Genomic DNA, 25,843 nt, shown 5'->3' with positions numbered 1-25,843 from the left:
ATATAAGACTTTACATATTAAAATAGTGCATTATAAGACACCTTAGTGTCAGTTTTCCTTATGCCACATTTTATATCTACTATCTTAACATAATTTTAGAAAAAATTAAATGAATTATTTTCCAATTTTGAGAAAATGATACAGTAAAACCTAGATATGAATTTTCTTAGCAAATTACACCTACGAATACATAAATCTTGCCAATAACACCAATGCGCGATACAAATCATTTCTTTTTGCTGAGCATTTAACTTCTATCAAGTACCTTATTGAAGTATTGAATGCAGTAAAATAGTGGAATTCAAAAATAAATTAAATCAAGATGGGGAGACAGAGACAATAAGTGTATTGACATTTTTAACTGATGGTAAAATATATCAGTGAAAGGCCAAATTTTCAGGGCATACTGTGTGCTCCAGTGGCGCAATCGGTCAGCGCGCGGTACTTATAAGACAGGATCTGTTGAGCAATGCCGAGGTTGTGAGTTCAAGCCTCACCTGGAGCAGGAATATTTAGCTTTTTTTTCTTTTAATGATATCATCAGTCATTCATCTTCTGCTCTCGGAACATTTTTTATATTTAAGGATATTATGAAAAAGTAAAGCAAGAACATGAAATGCTAAGCAAACAGTAAGCCCCAGTGGCCTAATGGATAAGGCACTGGCCTCCTAAGCCAGGGATTGTGGGTTCAAGTCCCATCTGGGGTGTTTGTATTTATATCAACCATCTCAGCATTAGGGGTGGTTCTTTTAGCCTTGCTTCACCTGGATGCTGGATTTGCACAACAGTCCTGTTGAGTTGTGCTTGTTAATTGTTGCCACAGTAGCTACAAAATGACATTTATCATGATAACATTGTGGATTAGTGTCCTTAAAAGGTTTTTCTATAATTGAGGACCAAGGTTTAAAGACCCATCTTGGATGCATATTCCTTTGTTGCTCATTAGTCTTCACAAAAAATGATTCTTTTTTCAATGCTTGTGATTTTGTTCTTACAAGAAATCTCCATTTACCTCAACATTTCTGTAGAGTTTGTCTTGCAAATAAGTACCAGAGTGGCTGAAATATGACATTATCTAAGGCAATTGCTGATGGGAATCTTGAAGTCCTTTCTTGCATGTTGGAAGAATGGTATTTTTGATTTTATCATATTTCTTCTGCCACTCATCTTACTGTCATTGTAGATGGTAGAGTTGCAACAAACAACATATTCTTTTAATCAGACTACAATAATGATATAAGACTTTACATATTAAAATAGTGCATTATAAGACACATTAGTGTCAGTTTTCCTTATGCCACATTTTATATCTACTATCTTAACATAATTTTAGAAAAAATTAAATGAATTATTTTCCAATTTTGAGAAAATGATACAGTAAAACCTAGATATGAATTTTCTTAGCAAATTACACCTACGAATACATAAATCTTGCCAATAACACCAATGCGCGATACAAATCATTTCTTTTTGCTGAGCATTTAACTTCTATCAAGTACCTTATTGAAGTATTGAATGCAGTAAAATAGTGGAATTCAAAAATAAATTAAATCAAGATGGGGAGACAGAGACAATAAGTGTATTGACATTTTTAACTGATGGTAAAATTTATCAGTGAAAGGCCAAATTTTCACTGCATACTGTGTGCTCCAGTGGCGCAATCGGTCAGCGTGCGGTACTTATAAGACAGTATCTGTTGAGCAATGCCGAGGTTGTGAGTTCAAGCCTCACCTGGAGCAGGAATAATTAGCTTTTTTTCTGTTAATGATATCATCAGTCAGTGATCATCTGCTGTCAGAACATTTTTTATATATGTAAGGACATTGTGAAAAAGTAAACCAAGAATATGAAATGCAAAGCAGACAGTAAGCACCAGTGGCCTAATGCCTAATGCCTAATGCCTAATGCCTAATACTGTGTGCTCCAGTGGCGCAATCGGTCAGCGCGCGGTACTTATAAGACAGTATCTGTTGAGCAATGCCGAGGTTGTGAGTTCAAGCCTCACCTGGAGCAGGAATATTTCGCTTTTTTTTCTTTTAATGATATCATCAGTCATTGATCATCTGCTCTCGGAACATTTTTTATATGTAAGGATATTATGAAAAAGTAAAGCAAGAACATGAAATGCAAAGCAGACAGTAAGCCCCAGTGGCCTAATGGATAAGGCACTGGCCTCCTAAGCCAGGGATTGTGGGTTCAAGTCCCATCTGGGGTGTTTGTATTTATATCAACTATCTCAGCATTAGGGGTGGTTCTTTTAGCCTTGCTTCACCTGGATGCTGGATTTGCACAACAGTCCTGTTGAGTTGTGCTTGTTAATTGTTGCCACAGTAGCTACAAAATGACATTTATCATGATAACATTGTGGATTAGTGTCCTTAAAAGGTTTTTCTATAATTGAGGACCAAGGTTTAAAGACCCATCTTGGATGCATATTCCTTTGTTGCTCATTAGTCTTCACAAAAAAATGATTCTTTTTTCAATGCTTGTGATTTTGTTCTTACAAGAAATCTCCATTTACCTCAACATTTCTGTAGAGTTTGTCTTGCAAATAAGTACCAGAGTGGCTGAAATATGACATTATCTAAGGCAATTGCTGATGGGAATCTTGAAGTCCTTTCTTGCATGTTGGAAGAATGGTATTTTTGATTTTATCATATTTCTTCTGCCACTCATCTTACTGTCATTGTAGATGGTAGAGTTGCAACAAACAACATATTCTTTTAATCAGACTACAATAATGATATAGGACTTTACATATTAAAATAGTGCATTATAAGACACATTAGTGTCAGTTTTCCTTATGCCACATTTTATATCTACTATCTTAACATAATTTTAGAAAAAATTAAATGAATTATTTTCCAATTTTGAGAAAATGATACAGTAAAACCTAGATATGAATTTTCTTAGCAAATTACACCTACGAATACATAAATCTTGCCAATAACACCAATGCGCGATACAAATCATTTCTTTTTGCTGAGCATTTAACTTCTATCAAGTACCTTATTGAAGTATTGAATGCAGTAAAATAGTGGAATTCAAAAATAAATTAAATCAAGATGGGGAGACAGAGACAATAAGTGTATTGACATTTTTAACTAATGGTAAAATTTATCAGTGAAAGGCCAAATTTTCAGGGCATACTGTGTGCTCCAGTGGTGCAATCGGTCAGCGCGCGGTACTTATAAGACAGTATCTGTTGAGCAATGCCGAGGTTGTGAGTTCAAGCCTCACCTGGAGCAGGAATATTTAGCTTTTTTTTTTTCTTTTAATGATATCATCAGTCAGTGATCATCTGCTGTCGGAACATTTTTTATATATGTAAGGATATTATGAAAAAGTAAACCAAGAACATGAAATGCAAAGCAGACAGTAAGCCCCAGTGGCCTAATGGATAAGGCACTGGCCTCCTAAGCCAGGGATTGTGTGTTCATGTCCCATCTGGGGTATTTGTATTTATATCAACCATCTCAGCATTAGGGGTGGTTCTTTTAGCCTTGCTTCACCTGGATGCTGGATTTGCACAACAGTCCTGTTGAGTTGTGCTTGTTAATTGTTGCCACAGTAGCTACAAAATGACATTTATCATGATAACATTGTGGATTAGTGTCCTTAAAAGGTTTTTCTATAATTGAGGACCAAGGTTTAAAGACCCATCTTGGATGCATATTCCTTTGTTGCTCATTAGTCTTCACAAAAAATGATTCTTTTTTCAATGCTTGTGATTTTGTTCTTACAAGAAATCTCCATTTACCTCAACATTTCTGTAGAGTTTGTCTTGCAAATAAGTACCAGAGTGGCTGAAATATGACATTATCTAAGGCAATTGCTGATGGGAATCTTGAAGTCCTTTCTTGCATGTTGGAAGAATGGTATTTTTGATTTTATCATATTTCTTCTGCCACTCATCTTACTGTCATTGTAGATGGTAGAGTTGCAACAAACAACATATTCTTTTAATCAGACTACAATAATGATATAAGACTTTACATATTAAAATAGTGCATTATAAGACACATTAGTGTCAGTTTTCCTTATGCCACATTTTATATCTACTATCTTAACATAATTTTAGAAAAAATTAAATGAATTATTTTCCAATTTTGAGAAAATGATACAGTAAAACCTAGATATGAATTTTCTTAGCAAATTACACCTACGAATACATAAATCTTGCCAATAACACCAATGCGCGATACAAATCATTTCTTTTTGCTGAGCATTTAACTTCTATCAAGTACCTTATTGAAGTATTGAATGCAGTAAAATAGTGGAATTCAAAAATAAATTAAATCAAGATGGGGAGACAGAGACAATAAGTGTATTGACATTTTTAACTGATGGTAAAATTTATCAGTGAAAGGCCACATTTTCACTGCATACTGTGTGCTCCAGTGGCGCAATCGGTCAGCGCGCGGTACTTATAAGACAGTATCTGTTGAGCAATGCCGAGGTTGTGAGTTCAAGCCTCACCTGGAGCAGGAATATTTCGCTTTTTTTTCTTTTAATGATATCATCAGTCATTGATCATCTGCTCTCGGAACATTTTTTATATGTAAGGATATTATGAAAAAGTAAAGCAAGAACATGAAATGCAAAGCAGACAGTAAGCCCCAGTGGCCTAATGGATAAGGCACTGGCCTCCTAAGCCAGGGATTGTGGGTTCAAGTCCCATCTGGGGTGTTTGTATTTATATCAACTATCTCAGCATTAGGGGTGGTTCTTTTAGCCTTGCTTCACCTGGATGCTGGATTTGCACAACAGTCCTGTTGAGTTGTGCTTGTTAATTGTTGCCACAGTAGCTACAAAATGACATTTATCATGATAACATTGTGGATTAGTGTCCTTAAAAGGTTTTTCTATAATTGAGGACCAAGGTTTAAAGACCCATCTTGGATGCATATTCCTTTGTTGCTCATTAGTCTTCACAAAAAATGATTCTTTTTTCAATGCTTGTGATTTTGTTCTTACAAGAAATCTCCATTTACCTCAACATTTCTGTAGAGTTTGTCTTGCAAATAAGTACCAGAGTGGCTGAAATATGACATTATCTAAGGCAATTGCTGATGGGAATCTTGAAGTCCTTTCTTGCATGTTGGAAGAATGGTATTTTTGATTTTATCATATTTCTTCTGCCACTCATCTTACTGTCATTGTAGATGGTAGAGTTGCAACAAACAACATATTCTTTTAATCAGACTACAATAATGATATAAGACTTTACATATTAAAATAGTGCATTATAAGACACATTTGTTTCAGTTTTCCCTATGCCACATTTTATATCTACTATCTTAACATAATTTTAGAAAAAATTAAATGAATTATTTTCCAATTTTGAGAAAATGATACAGTAAAACCTAGATATGAATTTTCTTAGCAAATTACACCTACGAATACATAAATCTTGCCAATAACACCAATGCGCGATACAAATCATTTCTTTTTGCTGAGCATTTAACTTCTATCAAGTACCTTATTGAAGTATTAAATGCAGTAAAATAGTGGAATTCAAAAATAAATTAAATCAAGATGGGGAGACAGAGACAATAAGTGTATTGACATTTTTAACTAATGGTAAAATTTATCAGTGAAAGGCCAAATTTTCAGGGCATACTGTGTGCTCCAGTGGCGCAATCGGTCAGCGTGCGGTACTTATAAGACAGTATCTGTTGAGCAATGCCGAGGTTGTGAGTTCAAGCCTCACCTGGAGCAGGAATATTTAGCTTTTTTTTTTTTTAATGATATCATCAGTCATTGATCATCTGCTCTCGGAACATTTTTTATATGTAAGGATATTATGAAAAAGTAAAGCAAGAACATGAAATGCAAAGCAGACAGTAAACCCCAGTGGCCTAATGGATAAGGCACTGGCCTCATTAAACAGGGATTGTGGGTTCAAGTCCCATCTGGGGTGTTTATATCAACTATCTCAGCATTAGGGGTGGTTCTTTTAGCCTTGCTTCACCTGGATGCTGGATTTGCACAACAGTCCTGTTGAGTTGTGCTTGTTAATTGTTGCCACAGTAGCTACAAAATGACATTTATCATGATAACATTGTGGATTAGTGTCCTTAAAAGGTTTTTCTATAATTGAGGACCAAGGTTTAAAGACCCATCTTGGATGCATATTCCTTTGTTGCTCATTAGTCTTCACAAAAAATGATTCTTTTTTCAATGCTTGTGATTTTGTTCTTACAAGAAATCTCCATTTACCTCAACATTTCTGTAGAGTTTGTCTTGCAAATAAGTACCAGAGTGGCTGAAATATGACATTATCTAAGGCAATTGCTGATGGGAATCTTGAAGTCCTTTCTTGCATGTTGGAAGAATGGTATTTTTGATTTTATCATATTTCTTCTGCCACTCATCTTACTGTCATTGTAGATGGTAGAGTTGCAACAAACAACATATTCTTTTATTAGACTACAATAATAATATAAGACTTTACATATTAAAATAGTGCATTATAAGACACATTAGTGTCAGTTTTCCTTATGCCACATTTTATATCTACTATCTTAACATCATTTTAGAAAAAATTAAATGAATTATTTTCCAATTTTGAGAAAATGATACAGTAAAACCTAGATATGAATTTTCTTAGCAAATTACACCTACGAATACATAAATCTAGCCAATAACACCAATGCGCGATACAAATCATTTCTTTATGCTAAGCATTTAACTTCTGTCAAGTACCTTATTGAAGTATTGAATGCAGTAAAATAGTGGAATTCAAAAAGAAATTAAATCAAGATGGGGAGACAGAGACAATAAGTGTATTGACATTTTTAACTGATGGTAAAATATATCAGTGAAAGGCCAAATTTTCAGGGCATACTGTGTGCTCCAGTGGCGCAATCGGTCAGCGCGCGGTACTTATAAGACAGTATCTGTTGAGCAATGCCGAGGTTGTGAGTTCAAGCCTCACCTGAAGCAGGAATATTTAGCTTTTTTTTCTGTTAATGATATCATCAGTCAGTGATCATCTGCTGTCGGAACATTTTTTATATATGTAAGGATATTATGAAAAAGTAAACCAAGAACATGAAATGCAAAGCAGACAGTAAGCCCCAGTGGCCTAATGGATAAGGCACTGGCCTTCTAAGCCAGGGATTGTGGGTTCAAGTCCCATCTCGGGTGTTTGTATTTATATCAACCATCTCAGCATTAGGGGTGGTTCTTTTAGCCTTGCTTCACCTGGATGCTGGATTTGCACAACAGTCCTGTTGAGTTGTGCTTGTTAATTGTTGCCACAGTAGCTACAAAATGACATTTTTCATGATAACATTGTGGATTAGTGTCCTTAAAACGTTTTTCTATAATTGAGGACCAAGGTTTAAAGACCCATCTTGGATGCATATTCCTTTGTTGCTCATTAGTCTTCACAAAAAATTATTCTTTTTTCAATGCTTGTGATTTTGTTCTTACAAGAAATCTCCATTTACCTCAACATTTCTGTAGAGTTTGTCTTGCAAATAAGTACCAGAGTGGCTGAAATATGACATTATCTAAGGCAATTGCTGATGGGAATCTTGAAGTCCTTTCTTGCATGTTGGAAGAATGGTATTTTTGATTTTATCATATTTCTTCTGCCACTCATCTTACTGTCATTGTAGATGGTAGAGTTGACATTTTATATCTACTATCTTAACATCATTTTAGAAAAAATTAAATGAATTATTTTCCAATTTTGAGAAAAGGATACAGTAAAACCTAGATATGAATTTTTTTAGCAAATTACACCTACGAATACATAAATCTAGCCAATAACACCAATGCGCGATACAAATCATTTCTTTATGCTGAGCATTTAACTTCTGTCAAGTACCTTATTGAACTATTGAATGCAGTAAAATAGTGGAATTCAAAAAGAAATTAAATCAAGATGGGGAGACAAAGACAATAAGTGTATTGACATTTTTAACTGATGGTAAAATATATCAGTGAAAGGCCAAATTTTCAGGGCATACCGTGTGCTCCAGTGGCGCAATCGGTCAGCGCGCGGTACTTATAAGACAGTATCTGTTGAGCAATGCCGAGGTTGTGAGTTCAAGCCTCAACTGGAGCAGGAATATTTAGCTTTTTTTTCTGTTAATGATATCATCAGTCATTGATCATCTGCTGTCGGAACATTTTTTGGTACTTATGTAGTATCTGGGCTGCCGATTTTTTGATTGTATGCCTTAAGTTAAGGCATACAATCAGATGCGATGCGATATCGCATCGCATCGCATACGATGCGATGCGATGCGATGACCCGATTTTTCCATAGGATTCAATGTTAAAATGGACTGAGTCCATTTTAACATGAAATTCAATGGGAAAAAGGGGTCCTTTTCATACCCCTACTATCCAAGTGGGCATGGAGTTGGATATAAACCTGTGGCGAGCGTAGCGAGCCACCGAGCCCGAAGCGTGGCGAGCGAAGCGAGCCCCGCGAGGGGACGGTATTCTGTGTCCCCTCGCGGGGCTCGCTACGCTCGCCACGCTTCGGGCTCGGTGGCTCGCTACGCTCGCCACAGGTTTATATCCAACTCCATGCCCACTTGGATAGTAGGGGTATGAAAAGGACCCCTTTTTCCCATTGAATTCCATGTTAAAATGGACTCAGTCCATTTTAACATTGAATCCTATGGAAAAATCGGGTCCATCGCATCGCATCGCATCGCATCGCATGCGATTTGGTCGGGTGCGATGCGATGCGTGCGGTACTTATAAGACAGTATCTGTTGAGCAATGCCGAGGTTGTGAGTTCAAGCCTCACCTGGAGCAGGAATATTTAGCTTTTTTTTTTTTTCTTTTAATGATATCATCAGTCAGTGATCATCTGCTGTCGGAACATTTTTTATATATGTAAGGATATTATGAAAAAGTAAACCAAGAACATGAAATGCAAAGCAGACAGTAAGCCCCAGTGGCCTAATGGATAAGGCACTGGCCTCCTAAGCCAGGGATTGTGTGTTCATGTCCCATCTGGGGTATTTGTATTTATATCAACCATCTCAGCATTAGGGGTGGTTCTTTTAGCCTTGCTTCACCTGGATGCTGGATTTGCACAACAGTCCTGTTGAGTTGTGCTTGTTAATTGTTGCCACAGTAGCTACAAAATGACATTTATCATGATAACATTGTGGATTAGTGTCCTTAAAAGGTTTTTCTATAATTGAGGACCAAGGTTTAAAGACCCATCTTGGATGCATATTCCTTTGTTGCTCATTAGTCTTCACAAAAAATGATTCTTTTTTCAATGCTTGTGATTTTGTTCTTACAAGAAATCTCCATTTACCTCAACATTTCTGTAGAGTTTGTCTTGCAAATAAGTACCAGAGTGGCTGAAATATGACATTATCTAAGGCAATTGCTAATGGGAATCTTGAAGTCCTTTCTTGCATGTTGGAAGAATGGTATTTTGATTTTATCATATTTCTTCTGCCACTCATCTTACTGTCATTGTAGATGGTAGAGTTGCAACAAACAACATATTCTTTTAATCAGACTACAATAATGATATAATACTTTACATATTAAAATAGTGCATTATAAGACACATTAGTGTCAGTTTTCCTTATGCCACATTTTATATCTACTATCTTAACATAATTTTAGAAAAAATTAAATGAATTATTTTCCAATTTTGAGAAAATGATACAGTAAAACCTAGATATGAATTTTCTTAGCAAATTACACCTACGAATACATAAATCTTGCCAATAACACCAATGCGCGATACAAATCATTTCTTTTTGCTGAGCATTTAACTTCTATCAAGTACCTTATTGAAGTATTGAATGCAGTAAAATAGTGGAATTCAAAAATAAATTAAATCAAGATGGGGAGACAGAGACAATAAGTGTATTGACATTTTTAACTAATGGTAAAATTTATCAGTGAAAGGCCAAATTTTCAGGGCATACTGTGTGCTCCAGTGGTGCAATCGGTCAGCGCGCGGTACTTATAAGACAGTATCTGTTGAGCAATGCCGAGGTTGTGAGTTCAAGCCTCACCTGGAGCAGGAATATTTAGCTTTTTTTTTTTCTTTTAATGATATCATCAGTCAGTGATCATCTGCTGTCGGAACATTTTTTATATATGTAAGGATATTATGAAAAAGTAAACCAAGAACATGAAATGCAAAGCAGACAGTAAGCCCCAGTGGCCTAATGGATAAGGCACTGGCCTCCTAAGCCAGGGATTGTGTGTTCATGTCCCATCTGGGGTATTTGTATTTATATCAACCATCTCAGCATTAGGGGTGGTTCTTTTAGCCTTGCTTCACCTGGATGCTGGATTTGCACAACAGTCCTGTTGAGTTGTGCTTGTTAATTGTTGCCACAGTAGCTACAAAATGACATTTATCATGATAACATTGTAGATTAGTGTCCTTAAAAGGTTTTTCTATAATTGAGGACCAAGGTTTAAAGACCCATCTTGGATGCATATTCCTTTGTTGCTCATTAGTCTTCACAAAAAATGATTCTTTTTTCAATGCTTGTGATTTTGTTCTTACAAGAAATCTCCATTTACCTCAACATTTCTGTAGAGTTTGTCTTGCAAATAAGTACCAGAGTGGCTGAAATATGACATTATCTAAGGCAATTGCTGATGGGAATCTTGAAGTCCTTTCTTGCATGTTGGAAGAATGGTATTTTTGATTTTATCATATTTCTTCTGCCACTCATCTTACTGTCATTGTAGATGGTAGAGTTGCAACAAACAACATATTCTTATAATCAGACTACAATAATGATATAAGACTTTACATATTAAAATAGTGCATTATAAGACACATTAGTGTCAGTTTTCCTTATGCCACATTTTATATCTACTATCTTAACATAATTTTAGAAAAAATTAAATGAATTATTTTCCAATTTTGAGAAAATGATACAGTAAAACCTAGATATGAATTTTCTTAGCAAATTACACCTACGAATACATAAATCTTGCCAATAACACCAATGCGCGATACAAATCATTTCTTTTTGCTGAGCATTTAACTTCTATCAAGTACCTTATTGAAGTATTGAATGCAGTAAAATAGTGGAATTCAAAAATAAATTAAATCAAGATGGGGAGACAGAGACAATAAGTGTATTGACATTTTTAACTGATGGTAAAATTTATCAGTGAAAGGCCACATTTTCACTGCATACTGTGTGCTCCAGTGGCGCAATCGGTCAGCGCGCGGTACTTATAAGACAGTATCTGTTGAGCAATGCTGAGGTTGTGAGTTCAAGCCTCACCTGGAGCAGGAATAATTAGCTTTTTTTTCTGTTAATGATATCATCAGTCAGTGATCATCTGCTGTCAGAACATTTTTTATATATGTAAGGATATTATGAAAAAGTAAACCAAGAATATGAAATGCAAAGCAGACAGTAAGCACCAGTGGCCTAATGCCTAATGCCTAATACTGTGTGATCCAGTGGCGCAATCGGTCAGCGCGCGGTACTTATAAGACAGTATCTGTTGAGCAATGCCGAGGTTGTGAGTTCAAGCCTCACCTGGAGCAGGAATATTTCGCTTTTTTTTCTTTTAATGATATCATCAGTCATTGATCATCTGCTCTCGGAACATTTTTTATATGTAAGGATATTATGAAAAAGTAAAGCAAGAACATGAAATGCAAAGCAGACAGTAAGCCCCAGTGGCCTAATGGATAAGGCACTGGCCTCCTAAGCCAGGGATTGTGGGTTCAAGTCCCATCTGGGGTGTTTGTATTTATATCAACTATCTCAGCATTAGGGGTGGTTCTTTTAGCCTTGCTTCACCTGGATGCTGGATTTGCACAACAGTCCTGTTGAGTTGTGCTTGTTAATTGTTGCCACAGTAGCTACAAAATGACATTTATCATGATAACATTGTGGATTAGTGTCCTTAAAAGGTTTTTCTATAATTGAGGACCAAGGTTTAAAGACCCATCTTGGATGCATATTCCTTTGTTGCTCATTAGTCTTCACAAAAAATGATTCTTTTTTCAATGCTTGTGATTTTGTTCTTACAAGAAATCTCCATTTACCTCAACATTTCTGTAGAGTTTGTCTTGCAAATAAGTACCAGAGTGGCTGAAATATGACATTATCTAAGGCAATTGCTGATGGGAATCTTGAAGTCCTTTCTTGCATGTTGGAAGAATGGTATTTTTGATTTTATCATATTTCTTCTGCCACTCATCTTACTGTCATTGTAGATGGTAGAGTTGCAACAAACAACATATTCTTTTAATCAGACTACAATAATGATATAAGACTTTACATATTAAAATAGTGCATTATAAGACACATTTGTTTCAGTTTTCCCTATGCCACATTTTATATCTACTATCTTAACATAATTTTAGAAAAAATTAAATGAATTATTTTCCAATTTTGAGAAAATGATACAGTAAAACCTAGATATGAATTTTCTTAGCAAATTACACCTACGAATACATAAATCTTGCCAATAACACCAATGCGCGATACAAATCATTTCTTTTTGCTGAGCATTTAACTTCTATCAAGTACCTTATTGAAGTATTAAATGCAGTAAAATAGTGGAATTCAAAAATAAATTAAATCAAGATGGGGAGACAGAGACAATAAGTGTATTGACATTTTTAACTAATGGTAAAATTTATCAGTGAAAGGCCAAATTTTCAGGGCATACTGTGTGCTCCAGTGGCGCAATCGGTCAGCGTGCGGTACTTATAAGACAGTATCTGTTGAGCAATGCCGAGGTTGTGAGTTCAAGCCTCACCTGGAGCAGGAATATTTAGCTTTTTTTTTTTTTCTTTTAATGATATCATCAGTCAGTGATCATCTGCTGTCGGAACATTTTTTATATATGTAAGGATATTATGAAAAAGTAAACCAAGAACATGAAATGCAAAGCAGACAGTAAGCCCCAGTGGCCTAATGGATAAGGCACTGGCCTCCTAAGCCAGGGATTGTGTGTTCATGTCCCATCTGGGGTATTTGTATTTATATCAACCATCTCAGCATTAGGGGTGGTTCTTTTAGCCTTGCTTCACCTGGATGCTGGATTTGCACAACAGTCCTGTTGAGTTGTGCTTGTTAATTGTTGCCACAGTAGCTACAAAATGACATTTATCATGATAACATTGTGGATTAGTGTCCTTAAAAGGTTTTTCTATAATTGAGGACCAAGGTTTAAAGACCCATCTTGGATGCATATTCCTTTGTTGCTCATTAGTCTTCACAAAAAATGATTCTTTTTTCAATGCTTGTGATTTTGTTCTTACAAGAAATCTCCATTTACCTCAACATTTCTGTAGAGTTTGTCTTGCAAATAAGTACCAGAGTGGCTGAAATATGACATTATCTAAGGCAATTGCTAATGGGAATCTTGAAGTCCTTTCTTGCATGTTGGAAGAATGGTATTTTTGATTTTATCATATTTCTTCTGCCACTCATCTTACTGTCATTGTAGATGGTAGAGTTGCAACAAACAACATATTCTTTTAATCAGACTACAATAATGATATAATACTTTACATATTAAAATAGTGCATTATAAGACACATTAGTGTCAGTTTTCCTTATGCCACATTTTATATCTACTATCTTAACATCATTTTAGAAAAAATTAAATGAATTATTTTCCAATTTTGAGAAATTGATACAGTAAAACCTAGATATGAATTTTCTTAGCAAATTATACCTACGAATACATAAATCTAGCCAATAACACCAATGCGCGATACAAATCATTTCTTTATGCTGAGCATTTAACTTCTATCAAGTACCTTATTGAAGTATTGAATGCAGTAAAATAGTTGAATTAAAAAAGAAATTAAATCAAGTTGTGGAGACAGAGACAATAAGTGTATTGACATTTTTAACTAATGGTAAAATTTATCAGTGAAAGGCCAAATTTTCAGGGCATACTGTGTGCTCCAGTGGCGCAATCGGTCAGCGCGCGGTACTTATAAGACAGTATCTGTTGAGCAATGCCGAGGCTGTGAGTTCAGGCCTCGCCTGGAGCAGGAATATTTAGCTTTTTTTTCTTTTAATGATATCATCAGTCATTGATCATCTGCTCTCGGAACATTTTTTATATGTAAGGATATTATGAAAAAGTAAAGCAAGAACATGAAATGCAAAGCAGACAGTAAGCCCCAGTGGCCTAATGGATAAGGCACTGGCCTCCTAAGCCAGGGATTGTGGGTTCAAGTCCCATCTGGGGTGTTTGTATTTATATCAACTATCTCAGCATTAGGGGTGGTTCTTTTAGCCTTGCTTCACCTGGATGCTGGATTTGCACAACAGTCCTGTTGAGTTGTGCTTGTTAATTGTTGCCACAGTAGCTACAAAATGACATTTATCATGATAACATTGTGGATTAGTGTCCTTAAAAGGTTTTTCTATAATTGAGGACCAAGGTTTAAAGACCCATCTTGGATGCATATTCCTTTGTTGCTCATTAGTCTTCACAAAAAATGATTCTTTTTTCAATGCTTGTGATTTTGTTCTTACAAGAAATCTCCATTTACCTCAACATTTCTGTAGAGTTTGTCTTGCAAATAAGTACCAGAGTGGCTGAAATATGACATTATCTAAGGCAATTGCTGATGGGAATCTTGAAGTCCTTTCTTGCATGTTGGAAGAATGGTATTTTTGATTTTATCATATTTCTTCTGCCACTCATCTTACTGTCATTGTAGATGGTAGAGTTGCAACAAACAACATATTCTTTTAATCAGACTACAATAATGATATAAGACTTTACATATTAAAATAGTGCATTATAAGACACATTTGTTTCAGTTTTCCCTATGCCACATTTTATATCTACTATCTTAACATAATTTTAGAAAAAATTAAATGAATTATTTTCCAATTTTGAGAAAATGATACAGTAAAACCTAGATATGAATTTTCTTAGCAAATTACACCTACGAATACATAAATCTTGCCAATAACACCAATGCGCGATACAAATCATTTCTTTTTGCTGAGCATTTAACTTCTATCAAGTACCTTATTGAAGTATTAAATGCAGTAAAATAGTGGAATTCAAAAATAAATTAAATCAAGATGGGGAGACAGAGACAATAAGTGTATTGACATTTTTAACTAATGGTAAAATTTATCAGTGAAAGGCCAAATTTTCAGGGCATACTGTGTGCTCCAGTGGCGCAATCGGTCAGCGTGCGGTACTTATAAGACAGTATCTGTTGAGCAATGCCGAGGTTGTGAGTTCAAGCCTCACCTGGAGCAGGAATATTTAGCTTTTTTTTTTTTTCTTTTAATGATATCATCAGTCAGTGATCATCTGCTGTCGGAACATTTTTTATATATGTAAGGATATTATGAAAAAGTAAACCAAGAACATGAAATGCAAAGCAGACAGTAAGCCCCAGTGGCCTAATGGATAAGGCACTGGCCTCCTAAGCCAGGGATTGTGTGTTCATGTCCCATCTGGGGTATTTGTATTTATATCAACCATCTCAGCATTAGGGGTGGTTCTTTTAGCCTTGCTTCACCTGGATGCTGGATTTGCACAACAGTCCTGTTGAGTTGTGCTTGTTAATTGTTGCCACAGTAGCTACAAAATGACATTTATCATGATAACATTGTGGATTAGTGTCCTTAAAAGGTTTTTCTATAATTGAGGACCAAGGTTTAAAGACCCATCTTGGATGCATATTCCTTTGTTGCTCATTAGTCTTCACAAAAAATGATTCTTTTTTCAATGCTTGTGATTTTGTTCTTACAAGAAATCTCCATTTACCTCAACATTTCTGTAGAGTTTGTCTTGCAAATAAGTACCAGAGTGGCTGAAATATGACATTATCTAAGGCAATTGCTAATGGGAATCTTGAAGTCCTTTCTTGCATGTTGGAAGAATGGTATTTTTGATTTTATCATATTTCTTCTGCCACTCATCTTACTGTCATTGTAGATGGTAGAGTTGCAACAAACAACATATTCTTTTAATCAGACTACAATAATGATATAATACTTTACATATTAAAATAGTGCATTATAAGACACATTAGTGTCAGTTTTCCTTATGCCACATTTTATATCTACTATCTTAACATCATTTTAGAAAAAATTAAATGAATTATTTTCCAATTTTGAGAAAATGATACAGTAAAACCTAGATATGAATTTTCTTAGCAAATTATACCTACGAATACATAAATCTAGCCAATAACACCAATGCGCGATACAAATCATTTCTTTATGCTGAGCATTTAACTTCTATCAAGTACCTTATTGAAGTATTGAATGCAGTAAAATAGTTGAATTAAAAAAGAAATTAAATCAAGTTGTGGAGACAGAGACAATAAGTGTATTGACATTTTTAACTAATGGTAAAATTTATCAGTGAAAGGCCAAATTTTCAGGGCATACTGTGTGCTCCAGTGGCGCAATCGGTCAGCGCGCGGTACTTATAAGACAGTATCTGTTGAGCAATGCCGAGGCTGTGAGTTCAGGCCTCGCCTGGAGCAGGAATATTTAGCTTTTTTTTCTTTTAATGATATCATCAGTCATTGATCATCTGCTCTCGGAACATTTTTTATATGTAAGGATATTATGAAAAAGTAAAGCAAGAACATGAAATGCAAAGCAGACAGTAAACCCCAGTGGCCTAATGGATAAGGCACTGGCCTCATTAAACAGGGATTGTGGGTTCAAGTCCCATCTGGGGTGTTTATATCAACTATCTCAGCATTAGGGGTGGTTCTTTTAGCCTTGCTTCACCTGGATGCTGGATTTGCACAACAGTCCTGTTGAGTTGTGCTTGTTAATTGTTGCCACAGTAGCTACAAAATGACATTTATCATGATAACATTGTGGATTAGTGTCCTTAAAAGGTTTTTCTATAATTGAGGACCAAGGTTTAAAGACCCATCTTGGATGCATATTCCTTTGTTGCTCATTAGTCTTCACAAAAAATGATTCTTTTTTCAATGCTTGTGATTTTGTTCTTACAAGAAATCTCCATTTACCTCAACATTTCTGTAGAGTTTGTCTTGCAAATAAGTACCAGAGTGGCTGAAATATGACATTATCTAAGGCAATTGCTGATGGGAATCTTGAAGTCCTTTCTTGCATGTTGGAAGAATGGTATTTTTGATTTTATCATATTTCTTCTGCCACTCATCTTACTGTCATTGTAGATGGTAGAGTTGCAACAAACAACATATTCTTTTATTAGACTACAATAATAATATAAGACTTTACATATTAAAATAGTGCATTATAAGACACATTAGTGTCAGTTTTCCTTATGCCACATTTTATATCTACTATCTTAACATCATTTTAGAAAAAATTAAATGAATTATTTTCCAATTTTGAGAAAATGATACAGTAAAACCTAGATATGAATTTTCTTAGCAAATTACACCTACGAATACATAAATCTAGCCAATAACACCAATGCGCGATACAAATCATTTCTTTATGCTAAGCATTTAACTTCTGTCAAGTACCTTATTGAAGTATTGAATGCAGTAAAATAGTGGAATTCAAAAAGAAATTAAATCAAGATGGGGAGACAGAGACAATAAGTGTATTGACATTTTTAACTGATGGTAAAATATATCAGTGAAAGGCCAAATTTTCAGGGAATACTGTGTGCTCCAGTGGCGCAATCGGTCAGCGCGCGGTACTTATAAGACAGTATCTGTTGAGCAATGCCGAGGTTGTGAGTTCAAGCCTCACCTGAAGCAGGAATATTTAGCTTTTTTTTCTGTTAATGATATCATCAGTCAGTGATCATCTGCTGTCGGAACATTTTTTATATATGTAAGGATATTATGAAAAAGTAAACCAAGAACATGAAATGCAAAGCAGACAGTAAGCCCCAGTGGCCTAATGGATAAGGCACTGGCCTTCTAAGCCAGGGATTGTGGGTTCAAGTCCCATCTCGGGTGTTTGTATTTATATCAACCATCTCAGCATTAGGGGTGGTTCTTTTAGCCTTGCTTCACCTGGATGCTGGATTTGCACAACAGTCCTGTTGAGTTGTGCTTGTTAATTGTTGCCACAGTAGCTACAAAATGACATTTTTCATGATAACATTGTGGATTAGTGTCCTTAAAAGGTTTTTCTATAATTGAGGACCAAGGTTTAAAGACCCATCTTGGATGCATATTCCTTTGTTGCTCATTAGTCTTCACAAAAAATTATTCTTTTTTCAATGCTTGTGATTTTGTTCTTACAAGAAATCTCCATTTACCTCAACATTTCTGTAGAGTTTGTCTTGCAAATAAGTACCAGAGTGGCTGAAATATGACATTATCTAAGGCAATTGCTGATGGGAATCTTGAAGTCCTTTCTTGCATGTTGGAAGAATGGTATTTTTGATTTTATCATATTTCTTCTGCCACTCATCTTACTGTCATTGTAGATGGTAGAGTTGACATTTTATATCTACTATCTTAACATCATTTTAGAAAAAATTAAATGAATTATTTTCCAATTTTGAGAAAAGGATACAGTAAAACCTAGATATGAATTTTTTTAGCAAATTACACCTACGAATACATAAATCTAGCCAATAACACCAATGCGCGATACAAATCATTTCTTTATGCTGAGCATTTAACTTCTGTCAAGTACCTTATTGAACTATTGAATGCAGTAAAATAGTGGAATTCAAAAAGAAATGAAATCAAGATGGGGAGACAAAGACAATAAGTGTATTGACATTTTTAACTGATGGTAAAATATATCAGTGAAAGGCCAAATTTTCAGGGCATACCGTGTGCTCCAGTGGCGCAATCGGTCAGCGCGCGGTACTTATAAGACAGTATCTGTTGAGCAATGCCGAGGTTGTGAGTTCAAGCCTCAACTGGAGCAGGAATATTTAGCTTTTTTTTCTGTTAATGATATCATCAGTCATTGATCATCTGCTGTCGGAACATTTTTTGGTACTTATGTAGTATCTGGGCTGCCGATTTTTTGATTGTATGCCTTAAGTTAAGGCATACAATCAGATGCGATGCGATGCGATATCGCATCGCATCGCATACGATGCGATGCGATGCGATGCGATGACCCGATTTTTCCATAGGATTCAATGTTAAAATGGACTGAGTCCATTTTAACATGAAATTCAATGGGAAAAAGGGGTCCTTTTCATACCCCTACTATCCAAGTGGGCATGGAGTTGGATATAAACCTGTGGCGAGCGTAGCGAGCCACCGAGCCCGAAGCGTGGCGAGCGAAGCGAGCCCCGCGAGGGGACGGTATTCTGTGTCCCCTCGCGGGGCTCGCTACGCTCGCCACGCTTCGGGCTCGGTGGCTCGCTACGCTCGCCACAGGTTTATATCCAACTCCATGCCCACTTGGATAGTAGGGGTATGAAAAGGACCCCTTTTTCCCATTGAATTCCATGTTAAAATGGACTCAGTCCATTTTAACATTGAATCCTATGGAAAAATCGGGTCCATCGCATCGCATCGCATCGCATCGCATCGCATGCGATTTGGTCGGGTGCGATGCGATGCGTGCGGTACTTATAAGACAGTATCTGTTGAGCAATGCCGAGGTTGTGAGTTCAAGCCTCACCTGGAGCAGGAATATTTAGCTTTTTTTTTTTTTCTTTTAATGATATCATCAGTCAGTGATCATCTGCTGTCGGAACATTTTTTATATATGTAAGGATATTATGAAAAAGTAAACCAAGAACATGAAATGCAAAGCAGACAGTAAGCCCCAGTGGCCTAATGGATAAGGCACTGGCCTCCTAAGCCAGGGATTGTGTGTTCATGTCCCATCTGGGGTATTTGTATTTATATCAACCATCTCAGCATTAGGGGTGGTTCTTTTAGCCTTGCTTCACCTGGATGCTGGATTTGCACAACAGTCCTGTTGAGTTGTGCTTGTTAATTGTTGCCACAGTAGCTACAAAATGACATTTATCATGATAACATTGTGGATTAGTGTCCTTAAAAGGTTTTTCTATAATTGAGGACCAAGGTTTAAAGACCCATCTTGGATGCATATTCCTTTGTTGCTCATTAGTCTTCACAAAAAATGATTCTTTTTTCAATGCTTGTGATTTTGTTCTTACAAGAAATCTCCATTTACCTCAACATTTCTGTAGAGTTTGTCTTGCAAATAAGTACCAGAGTGGCTGAAATATGACATTATCTAAGGCAATTGCTAATGGGAATCTTGAAGTCCTTTCTTGCATGTTGGAAGAATGGTATTTTTGATTTTATCATATTTCTTCTGCCACTCATCTTACTGTCATTGTAGATGGTAGAGTTGCAACAAACAACATATTCTTTTAATCAGACTACAATAATGATATAATACTTTACATATTAAAATAGTGCATTATAAGACACATTAGTGTCAGTTTTCCTTATGCCACATTTTATATCTACTATCTTTACATCATTTTAGAAAAAATTAAATGAATTATTTTCCAATTTTGAGAAAATGATACAGTAAAACCTAGATATGAATTTTCTTAGCAAATTATACCTACGAATACATAAATCTACCCAATAACACCAATGCGCGATACAAATCATTTCTTTATGCTGAGCATTTAACTTCTATCAAGTACCTTATTGAAGTATTGAATGCAGTAAAATAGTTGAATTAAAAAAGAAATTAAATCAAGTTGTGGAGACAGAGACAATAAGTGTATTGACATTTTTAACTAATGGTAAAATTTATCAGTGAAAGGCCAAATTTTCAGGGCATACTGTGTGCTCCAGTGGCGCAATCGGTCAGCGCGCGGTACTTATAAGACAGTATCTGTTGAGCAATGCCGAGGCTGTGAGTTCAGGCCTCGCCTGGAGCAGGAATATTTAGCTTTTTTTTCTTTTAATGATATCATCAGTCATTGATCATCTGCTCTCGGAACATTTTTTATATGTAAGGATATTATGAAAAAGTAAAGCAAGAACATGAAATGCAAAGCAGACAGTAAACCCCAGTGGCCTAATGGATAAGGCACTGGCCTCATTAAACAGGGATTGTGGGTTCAAGTCCCATCTGGGGTGTTTATATCAACTATCTCAGCATTAGGGGTGGTTCTTTTAGCCTTGCTTCACCTGGATGCTGGATTTGCACAACAGTCCTGTTGAGTTGTGCTTGTTAATTGTTGCCACAGTAGCTACAAAATGACATTTATCATGATAACATTGTGGATTAGTGTCCTTAAAAGGTTTTTCTATAATTGAGGACCAAGGTTTAAAGACCCATCTTGGATGCATATTCCTTTGTTGCTCATTAGTCTTCACAAAAAATGATTCTTTTTTCAATGCTTGTGATTTTGTTCTTACAAGAAATCTCCATTTACCTCAACATTTCTGTAGAGTTTGTCTTGCAAATAAGTACCAGAGTGGCTGAAATATGACATTATCTAAGGCAATTGCTGATGGGAATCTTGAAGTCCTTTCTTGCATGTTGGAAGAATGGTATTTTTGATTTTATCATATTTCTTCTGCCACTCATCTTACTGTCATTGTAGATGGTAGAGTTGCAACAAACAACATATTCTTTTATTAGACTACAATAATAATATAAGACTTTACATATTAACCCCTTCATGACAGAGCCAGTTTGTGCCTTCATGACAGAGCCCTTTTTTTCAAATCTGACATGTCTCACTTAAGTGGGGATAACTTTTTTTTGCTTTTACTTATCCCAGTGATTTTGAGATTGTTTTCTCGTGACACATTGTACTTCAAGTTAGTGGTAAATTTTCGTCGATACAGTCTGTGTTTTTTTGTGAAAAATACCAAAATATCGTGAAAAAATGGAAAATTTTGCAATTTGCAAAATGTTAAATTTTCTGCTTGTGAGACAAATAATCATACCACTCAAAATAGTTAATAACTAACATAGACCATATGTCTACTTTATGTTTCCATCATTATTTCAACTTCCTTTTAATTTTTTTGGACACTAGGAGGCTTACAATATGAATAGCAAATTCTCAAATTTTCATGAAAATTTCAAACACTGATTTTTTTAGGGACCAGTTCAGTTCTGATGTGACTTTGAGGGACTTGTATGTGAGACACCCCCATAAATGATGCCATTTCAAAAACTGCACCCCTCACAGTATTCAAAACAGCATTTTGGAAGTTTGTTAACCCTTTAGGTGTTTCACAGGAATTAAAACAAAGTGTAGGTGAAATTTCAAAATTTCTTTTTTTTTGCAGAGTTTCAATTTTAATACATTTTTCTAACGAATACAGTAGATTTTACTAGAGAAATGTGACTAAAAATTGATTCCCCCAATTCTTTTGTTTTCAAAAATATCCTATATGTGGCCCTAGTGTGCACGTTGACCAAACCACAGGCTTCATAATAGAAGGAGCACCTACTTGATTTTGGAGCCTCCTTTTTATGAGATTTTTTTTTAGGCACCATGTAGGTTTCTAGGCACCATAAGTGCTAAAAGTTAGGAACCTCCCCCACAAGTCACCCCATTTTGCAATCTACACCCCTCAGGGAATTCATCTAGGGGTATAGTGTACATTTCAAACCCCCAGGGGTTTCACCAATTTTGGTACAACTGGGATGTGAAAATGAAAAATTACATTTTTTTACACAAACATGCAGTTCTGGCTCAAAATTTTTCATTTTCACAAGGAATGAAGGAGACAAAGCACCCCAAAATCTGTGCCCCAATTTCTCCCGAGTACGGCAATGCCTCACATGTGACCAAAAAATACCAGTTGGGTGCATGGCAGGACTCAGAAGGGAAGGAGTGATTTTTGGATTTTGCAGCACAGATTTTGGTGGAATGAATGGTGGGTGCTATGTTGCACCAATACAGTGGAACCCCCCCACAAGTCACCCCATTTTGCAAAGTACACCCCTCAGGGAATTCATCTAGGGGTATAGTGTACATTTCAAACCCCCAGGGGTTTCACCAATTTTGGTACAACTGGGATGTGAAAATGGAAAATTACATTTTTTTACACAAACATGCAGTTCTGGCTCAAAATTTTTCATTTTCACAAGGAATGAAGGAGACAAAGCACCCCAAAATCTGTGCCCCAATTTCTCCCGAGTACGGCAATGCCTCACATGTGACCAAAAAATACCAGTTGGGTGCATGGCAGGACTCAGAAGGGAAGGAGTGATTTTTGGATTTTGCAGCAAAGATTTCGGTGGAATGAATGGTGGGTGCTATGTTGCATTAGCAAGACTCCCAAAGCACCAATACAGTGGAACCCCCCCACAAGTCACCCCATTTTGCAAAGTACACCCCTCAGGGAATTCATCTAGGGGTATAGTGTACATTTCAAACCCCCAGGGGTTTCACCAATTTTGGTACAACTGGGATGTGAAAATGGAAAATTACATTTTTTTACACAAACATGCAGTTCTGGCTCAAAATTTTTCATTTTCACAAGGAATGAAGGAGACAATGCACCCCAAAATCTGTGCCCCAATTTCTCCAGAGTACGGCAATGCCTCACATGTGACCAAAAAATACCAGTTGGGTGCATGGCAGGACTTAGAAGGGAAGGAGTGATTTTTAGATTTTGCAGCTCAGATTCTGGTGGTTTTTTGGTGGGTGCTATGTCGCATTAGCAAGACCCCCCAAGCACCAATACAGTGGAACCCCCCCACAAGTCACCCCATTTTGCAAAGTACACCCCTCAGGGAATTCATCTAGGGGTATAGTGTACATTTCAAACCCCCAGGGGTTTCACCAATTTTGGTACAACTGGGATGTGAAAATGGAAAATTACATTTTTTTACACAAACATGCAGTTCTGGCTCAAAATTTTTCATTTTCACAAGGAATGAAGGAGACAATGCACCCCAAAATCTGTGCCCCAATTTCTCCCGAGTACGGCAATGCCTCACATGTGACCAAAAAATACCAGTTGGGTGCATGGCAGGACTCAGAAGGGAAGGAGTGATTTTTGGATTTTGCAGCAAAGATTTTGGTGGAATGAATGGTGGGTGCTATGTTGCATTAGCAAGACTCCCAAAGCACCAATACAGTGGAACCCCCCCACAAGTCACCCCATTTTGCAAAGTACACCCCTCAGGGAATTCATCTAGGGGTATAGTGTACATTTCAAACCCCCAGGGGTTTCACCAATTTTGGTACAACTGGGATGTGAAAATGGAAAATTACATTTTTTTACACAAACATGCAGTTCTGGCTCAAAATTTTTCATTTTCACAAGGAATGAAGGAGACAATGCACCCCAAAATCTGTGCCCCAATTTCTCCAGAGTACGGCAATGCCTCACATGTGACCAAAAAATACCAGTTGGGTGCATGGCAGGACTTAGAAGGGAAGGAGTGATTTTTAGATTTTGCAGCTCAGATTCTGGTGGTTTTTTGGTGGGTGCTATGTCGCATTAGCAAGACCCCCCAAGCACCAATACAGTGGAACCCCCCCACAAGTCACCCCATTTTGCAAAGTACACCCCTCAGGGAATTCATCTAGGGGTATAGTGTACATTTCAAACCCCCAGGGGTTTCACCAATTTTGGTACAACTGGGATGTGAAAATGGAAAATTACATTTTTTTACACAAACATGCAGTTCTGGCTCAAAATTTTTCATTTTCACAAGGAATGAAGGAGACAATGCACCCCAAAATCTGTGCCCCAATTTCTCCCGAGTACGGCAATGCCTCACATGTGACCAAAAAATACCAGTTGGGTGCATGGCAGGACTTAGAAGGGAAGGAGTGATTTTTAGATTTTGCAGCTCAGATTCTGGTGTTTTTTTGGTGGGTGCTATGTCGCATTAGCAAGACCCCCCAAGCACCAATACAGTGGAACCCCCCCACAAGTGACCCCATTTTGCAAACTACACCCCTCAGGGAATTCATCTAGGGGTATAGTGTACATTTCAAACCCCCAGGGGTTTCACCAATTTTGGTACAACTGGGATGTGAAAATGGAAAATTACATTTTTTTACACAAACATGCAGTTCTGGCTCAAAATTTTTCATTTTCACAAGGAATGAAGGAGACAAAGCACCCCAAAATCTGTGCCCCAATTTCTCCCGAGTACGGCAATGCCTCACATGTGACCAAAAAATACCAGTTGGGTGCATGGCAGGACTTAGAAGGGAAGGAGTGATTTTTGGATTTTGCAGCTCAGATTCTGGTGGAATTTTGGTGGGTGCTATGTCGCATTAGCAAGACCCCCCAAGCACCAATACAGTGGAACCCCCCCACAAGTGACCCCATTTTGCAAACTACACCCCTCAGGGAATTCATCTAGGGGTATAGTGTACATTTCAAACCCCCAGGGGTTTCACCAATTTTGGTATAACTGGGATGTGAAAATGGAAAATTACATTTTTTTACACAAACATGCAGTTCTGGCTCAAAATTTATCATTTTCACAAGGAATGAAGGAGACAAAGCACCCCAAAATCTGTGCCCCAATTTCTCCCGAGTACGGCAATGCCTCACATGTGACCAAAAAATACCAGTTGGGTGCATGGCAGGACTCAGAAGGGAAGGAGTGATTTTTGGATTTTGGAGCACAGATTTTGGTGGAATGAATGGTGGGTGCTATGTTGCATTACCAATACAGTGGAACCCCCCCACAAGTCACCCCATTTTGCAAACTACACCCCTCAGGGAATTCATCTAGGGGTATAGTGTACATTTCAAACCCCCAGGGGTTTCATCAATTTTGGTACAACTGGGCAGTGAAAATGAAAAAAATACATTTTTTTACACAAAAATGTACTTCTGGCTCAAAATTTTTCATTTTCACAAGGAATGAAGGAGACAAAGCACCCCAAAATCTGTGCCCCCATTTCTCCAGAGTACGGCAATGCCTCACATGTGACCAAAAAATTCCAGTTGGGTGCATGGCAGGACTCAGAAGGGAAGGAGTGATTTTTG

At 36.7% G+C, this 25,843-nt stretch overlaps 25 non-coding genes across 25 annotated transcripts; all 25 read left to right on the top strand.

The window, feature by feature from the left end:
- The first annotated feature begins 412 nt into the window (after nt 1-412).
- TRNAI-UAU (transfer RNA isoleucine (anticodon UAU)) lies at nt 413-505 on the top strand. Its single transcript is given in 2 exon segments — nt 413-450; nt 470-505. It is a non-coding gene; the product is annotated as a tRNA-Ile (tRNA).
- Nucleotides 506-634: 129 nt separating this feature from the next.
- Nucleotides 635-707, top strand: TRNAR-CCU (transfer RNA arginine (anticodon CCU)). Its single transcript has one exon. It is a non-coding gene; the product is annotated as a tRNA-Arg (tRNA).
- A 939-nt stretch (nt 708-1,646) lies between these two features.
- TRNAI-UAU (transfer RNA isoleucine (anticodon UAU)) lies at nt 1,647-1,739 on the top strand. The gene is given in 2 exon segments: nt 1,647-1,684; nt 1,704-1,739. It is a non-coding gene; the product is annotated as a tRNA-Ile (tRNA).
- Nucleotides 1,740-1,920: 181 nt separating this feature from the next.
- TRNAI-UAU (transfer RNA isoleucine (anticodon UAU)) lies at nt 1,921-2,013 on the top strand. The gene is given in 2 exon segments: nt 1,921-1,958; nt 1,978-2,013. It is a non-coding gene; the product is annotated as a tRNA-Ile (tRNA).
- Nucleotides 2,014-2,142: 129 nt separating this feature from the next.
- On the top strand, nt 2,143-2,215 carry TRNAR-CCU (transfer RNA arginine (anticodon CCU)). The gene has a single exon. It is a non-coding gene; the product is annotated as a tRNA-Arg (tRNA).
- Nucleotides 2,216-3,155: 940 nt separating this feature from the next.
- Nucleotides 3,156-3,248, top strand: TRNAI-UAU (transfer RNA isoleucine (anticodon UAU)). The gene is given in 2 exon segments: nt 3,156-3,193; nt 3,213-3,248. It is a non-coding gene; the product is annotated as a tRNA-Ile (tRNA).
- Nucleotides 3,249-4,394: 1,146 nt separating this feature from the next.
- TRNAI-UAU (transfer RNA isoleucine (anticodon UAU)) lies at nt 4,395-4,487 on the top strand. Its single transcript is given in 2 exon segments — nt 4,395-4,432; nt 4,452-4,487. It is a non-coding gene; the product is annotated as a tRNA-Ile (tRNA).
- A 129-nt stretch (nt 4,488-4,616) lies between these two features.
- TRNAR-CCU (transfer RNA arginine (anticodon CCU)) lies at nt 4,617-4,689 on the top strand. Its single transcript has one exon. It is a non-coding gene; the product is annotated as a tRNA-Arg (tRNA).
- Nucleotides 4,690-5,628: 939 nt separating this feature from the next.
- Nucleotides 5,629-5,721, top strand: TRNAI-UAU (transfer RNA isoleucine (anticodon UAU)). Its single transcript is given in 2 exon segments — nt 5,629-5,666; nt 5,686-5,721. It is a non-coding gene; the product is annotated as a tRNA-Ile (tRNA).
- Nucleotides 5,722-6,855: 1,134 nt separating this feature from the next.
- TRNAI-UAU (transfer RNA isoleucine (anticodon UAU)) lies at nt 6,856-6,948 on the top strand. Its single transcript is given in 2 exon segments — nt 6,856-6,893; nt 6,913-6,948. It is a non-coding gene; the product is annotated as a tRNA-Ile (tRNA).
- Nucleotides 6,949-7,079: 131 nt separating this feature from the next.
- On the top strand, nt 7,080-7,152 carry TRNAR-UCU (transfer RNA arginine (anticodon UCU)). The gene has a single exon. It is a non-coding gene; the product is annotated as a tRNA-Arg (tRNA).
- An 835-nt stretch (nt 7,153-7,987) lies between these two features.
- On the top strand, nt 7,988-8,080 carry TRNAI-UAU (transfer RNA isoleucine (anticodon UAU)). Its single transcript is given in 2 exon segments — nt 7,988-8,025; nt 8,045-8,080. It is a non-coding gene; the product is annotated as a tRNA-Ile (tRNA).
- A 1,851-nt stretch (nt 8,081-9,931) lies between these two features.
- Nucleotides 9,932-10,024, top strand: TRNAI-UAU (transfer RNA isoleucine (anticodon UAU)). Its single transcript is given in 2 exon segments — nt 9,932-9,969; nt 9,989-10,024. It is a non-coding gene; the product is annotated as a tRNA-Ile (tRNA).
- Nucleotides 10,025-11,170: 1,146 nt separating this feature from the next.
- Nucleotides 11,171-11,263, top strand: TRNAI-UAU (transfer RNA isoleucine (anticodon UAU)). The gene is given in 2 exon segments: nt 11,171-11,208; nt 11,228-11,263. It is a non-coding gene; the product is annotated as a tRNA-Ile (tRNA).
- A 168-nt stretch (nt 11,264-11,431) lies between these two features.
- TRNAI-UAU (transfer RNA isoleucine (anticodon UAU)) lies at nt 11,432-11,524 on the top strand. Its single transcript is given in 2 exon segments — nt 11,432-11,469; nt 11,489-11,524. It is a non-coding gene; the product is annotated as a tRNA-Ile (tRNA).
- Nucleotides 11,525-11,653: 129 nt separating this feature from the next.
- TRNAR-CCU (transfer RNA arginine (anticodon CCU)) lies at nt 11,654-11,726 on the top strand. The gene has a single exon. It is a non-coding gene; the product is annotated as a tRNA-Arg (tRNA).
- Nucleotides 11,727-12,665: 939 nt separating this feature from the next.
- On the top strand, nt 12,666-12,758 carry TRNAI-UAU (transfer RNA isoleucine (anticodon UAU)). Its single transcript is given in 2 exon segments — nt 12,666-12,703; nt 12,723-12,758. It is a non-coding gene; the product is annotated as a tRNA-Ile (tRNA).
- A 1,148-nt stretch (nt 12,759-13,906) lies between these two features.
- On the top strand, nt 13,907-13,999 carry TRNAI-UAU (transfer RNA isoleucine (anticodon UAU)). The gene is given in 2 exon segments: nt 13,907-13,944; nt 13,964-13,999. It is a non-coding gene; the product is annotated as a tRNA-Ile (tRNA).
- A 129-nt stretch (nt 14,000-14,128) lies between these two features.
- TRNAR-CCU (transfer RNA arginine (anticodon CCU)) lies at nt 14,129-14,201 on the top strand. The gene has a single exon. It is a non-coding gene; the product is annotated as a tRNA-Arg (tRNA).
- Nucleotides 14,202-15,140: 939 nt separating this feature from the next.
- Nucleotides 15,141-15,233, top strand: TRNAI-UAU (transfer RNA isoleucine (anticodon UAU)). The gene is given in 2 exon segments: nt 15,141-15,178; nt 15,198-15,233. It is a non-coding gene; the product is annotated as a tRNA-Ile (tRNA).
- Nucleotides 15,234-16,381: 1,148 nt separating this feature from the next.
- Nucleotides 16,382-16,474, top strand: TRNAI-UAU (transfer RNA isoleucine (anticodon UAU)). Its single transcript is given in 2 exon segments — nt 16,382-16,419; nt 16,439-16,474. It is a non-coding gene; the product is annotated as a tRNA-Ile (tRNA).
- Nucleotides 16,475-17,608: 1,134 nt separating this feature from the next.
- On the top strand, nt 17,609-17,701 carry TRNAI-UAU (transfer RNA isoleucine (anticodon UAU)). The gene is given in 2 exon segments: nt 17,609-17,646; nt 17,666-17,701. It is a non-coding gene; the product is annotated as a tRNA-Ile (tRNA).
- Nucleotides 17,702-17,832: 131 nt separating this feature from the next.
- On the top strand, nt 17,833-17,905 carry TRNAR-UCU (transfer RNA arginine (anticodon UCU)). Its single transcript has one exon. It is a non-coding gene; the product is annotated as a tRNA-Arg (tRNA).
- An 835-nt stretch (nt 17,906-18,740) lies between these two features.
- TRNAI-UAU (transfer RNA isoleucine (anticodon UAU)) lies at nt 18,741-18,833 on the top strand. The gene is given in 2 exon segments: nt 18,741-18,778; nt 18,798-18,833. It is a non-coding gene; the product is annotated as a tRNA-Ile (tRNA).
- Nucleotides 18,834-20,700: 1,867 nt separating this feature from the next.
- Nucleotides 20,701-20,793, top strand: TRNAI-UAU (transfer RNA isoleucine (anticodon UAU)). Its single transcript is given in 2 exon segments — nt 20,701-20,738; nt 20,758-20,793. It is a non-coding gene; the product is annotated as a tRNA-Ile (tRNA).
- The last annotated feature ends 5,050 nt before the right edge of the window (nt 20,794-25,843 follow it).

The sequence above is a fragment of the Crinia signifera genome, chromosome 5 (genome assembly GCF_055691185.1).
Source record: "Crinia signifera chromosome 5, ASM5569118v1, whole genome shotgun sequence".
NCBI classification, from domain to species: domain Eukaryota; kingdom Metazoa; phylum Chordata; class Amphibia; order Anura; family Myobatrachidae; genus Crinia; species Crinia signifera.
The sequence above is the reverse complement of the archived record's forward strand: the minus strand, read 5'-3'. Positions and strand labels throughout refer to the sequence as shown.